The sequence below is a fragment of the Cicer arietinum genome, chromosome 4, assembly GCF_000331145.2.
Source record: "Cicer arietinum cultivar CDC Frontier isolate Library 1 chromosome 4, Cicar.CDCFrontier_v2.0, whole genome shotgun sequence".
NCBI classification, from domain to species: Eukaryota; Viridiplantae; Streptophyta; class Magnoliopsida; order Fabales; family Fabaceae; genus Cicer; species Cicer arietinum.
The window spans coordinates 45495304-45498308 of record NC_021163.2 but is presented as its reverse complement, the minus strand read 5'-3'; positions in this window follow the sequence as shown (position 1 = coordinate 45498308).

Sequence of the window (3005 nt, the reverse complement as noted above, 5' to 3'; positions counted from 1 at the left end):
CTCTTCATCAGATTCACTTTCTGAATCATCAGTTTCTGGTTCAGATTTCTCTTTGTGAGTTTGAGCCTTCAGTGAAAGTCCTTTTCTTTTCCTATTAGATTGTTCTGACTCATCTAATCTATGCAGTTCCATCTCATGCTCCCTGAGCTTTCCAAATAGTGTGGCAATAGTCATGTTTGCAAGGTCCTTTGATTCAGCAATGGCAGTGATCTTGGGTTGCCATTCTCTTGTCAAGCACCTCATTAGTTTTCCTATTTGTTGCTCATTGTCCATAATTTTTCCTAGAGCATGTAGATTGTTGATGATGTGAGTGAACCTTGTCTGCAAGTCATTGATTGACTCATCCTTTTTCATGTTGAAAAGTTCATACTCATGCATTAAAGTATTTGTTCTGGCCCTTTTGACATCTGTTGTGCCTTCACGAGTTTCTTGAAGTGTGTCCCACATTTCCTTTGCAGTTTTGCAGTTTTACACCCTGAAAAATTCATCAGCACTCAAGGTAGAGGTTATTATATTCTTGGCCTTTGCATTATGGCCAACTTTCTTTTTGTCATCATTAGACCAATCAGCTCTTGGTTTGATGATGATGGATGATCCCTCAGTGCCTGCAAGTTTAGGCACATAGGGACCATTTTCCACTGCCTCTAAGATGTCAAGCCGACAAGCCTCTAGAAAGATGAGCATCCTCTTTTTCCAGTACATGTATGCTGACCCATTAAAGGCAGGGGGTCTAGTTAAAGATGCCCCTTCACCCAAAAATTCAATAGAAGTCATTTTCTTTTTGAGAACTAGTCTAAAAGATCAGCCTCTTGATGCCAATTTTTGGTTATATGGCTTCTATCCTTAGGAGATTTTATACAATATTATCAACAAGATTATCTAATTCTTTCCTAAGTGATGAATTAATATCAAAACCAACTTGTTTAATATTAATTCCTATTTTAATAGCAAAAGATTCTAACAGTTTATACACAGCGGAATTTCACAATCACATGCAACATCAATATAAAAAGTAAAGAGATAAAGGAAATAGTGCACCAGGGGTTTTTATACTGGTTCAGCTATCACTTTGATAACCTACATCCAGTCCTGAAATCTACAACATATTTCAGCCTTTCACTAGAATGATTTGAGGAATATTTTTATAGACTTTCCAGCGTCACAGCCTATCCATCCAACTCGCAATCACTTCTATCACAATTACCAACCTATCCCTAAGAGTTACTCGTCAAACTCTAGCGAGATCAAGCTGAGGCTTCTTTTAGATAACCACAAGTATCCTAAAAGATAACTACCAGTGTACACTACTGGATTTCCAAAACTTCAATTACAGAAATTGTTCTTTCACAAAGAATTAAAGAATACTAAGAAAATTTGACTCAATCACAATGTAAGATCTCACACAAAAGTATTAGCTAATAAGTATTTGTGTGTTGTAACAATTTTTCTCTCAAGGTTTTTTTCAGTCTTCAGTGTTTATGAAAAAGTGTTATCAATTTTTTTTGAAAAATTGTGATTGATTCAATTTATATATTTTCAGAAAAACAACATATAAATCGATTTTGTAATTGATTTTATTAAAGTTTAAAGCCAGCTTAATCGATTACCTAATCGATTATCACGTGTCTTGTTTTTCTTGAATCTTGAAAATATATGAACTAATCAATTTCCTAATCGATTCCTTTAATGCACTTATCTGAGACTGATACTCAGTTGTATCAAAATCGATTGACTAATGGATTATACTTGTTTTGTTCAAACACTGAGATCAAAACAATCGATTACTCATTCGATTCATATATAGTAGGACGGGTAGCTCTAGCCACATTCACCACAGGTTCCACCTTTGGAGCCGTGCAATCCTTTGCCATGTGTCCTGGCTTCTGACAAGCGTAACAGGTGAGAATGTTAGGGGTACAAGCGTTAGCATAATGTCCCTCTTCCCCACAACGAAAACATCGGACCACTCGTCCTTGTTGTCTCCCGAAATTCTGGTTCCTCGGGCGATTTTGTCCACTGTTGTTAGTTCGTGGTCGATCATAGGGTTTATCAACTTGTTTCCCCTTGTTGTTCTGGTAATTCACCCGACTAGGCCCTCTTGTACCGAAATTCCCTCCTCGGCTAGCTCTCTTGTTCTTCATATCCTCAACTTCCCTATACTTTTCCACAAGGGCTTGGAAACATTGAATTCCCAAGGGTAAGACGGAGTCTTTTAAATACTTCCTGTAACTTAGACATTTTACTCCTATTGATTCGTCAATCGACTTGGCTGGTCACAGTGACTAAGGCATTTTACATCAATCGATTTGCCAATCAATTTGGCTGGTCACAATGACTAAGATGTCTTACGCCAATCGATTTGGTTTGTTACAATAGCTTAGCTATTTAATTAAAATCGATATGCCAATCGATTACACAATATGTTCCTGATAAATGATTAACTAGTTGATTCTTTCAATCGATTACCTAATCGATTGATGCAAAGCTTGCAACACAAGAAACACCTATCAATCGATTATCTAATCGATTAGTGCAAAGCTTGCAAATTAAGAAACTTATTTCAATTGATTGTCCAATCGATTTCGTTGATCACAGAACATATGTCTGATTGAAAAAGTATTTTCATAATCGATTTGCCAATCGATTGACTCAGTATGAGCTTGGTTCTGTGATTCACAAAATCGATTACTCAATTGATGTGCAAATCGATTGTCCAATTGATTTGTTTAAACACAGAACACAGGTTTTGATAAAACCCTTAAGTAATCGATTTCCCAATTGATTAACTTAGTGAAACCTTCATTATGTGAGTCAGACAATCGATTGCTCAATTGATGTATCAATTGATTTATTACTTGATTGATTAAAACTTATTTTATAATTTCATTGGCAAATACTATATGAGAACTCATTATGATTAAGTCTACCTAATTGACCCTATTAACACTAGACACTCTTGTACATCAGTCTTCAAGCCTCGTATGACATCATCCATCTTTGTTTGA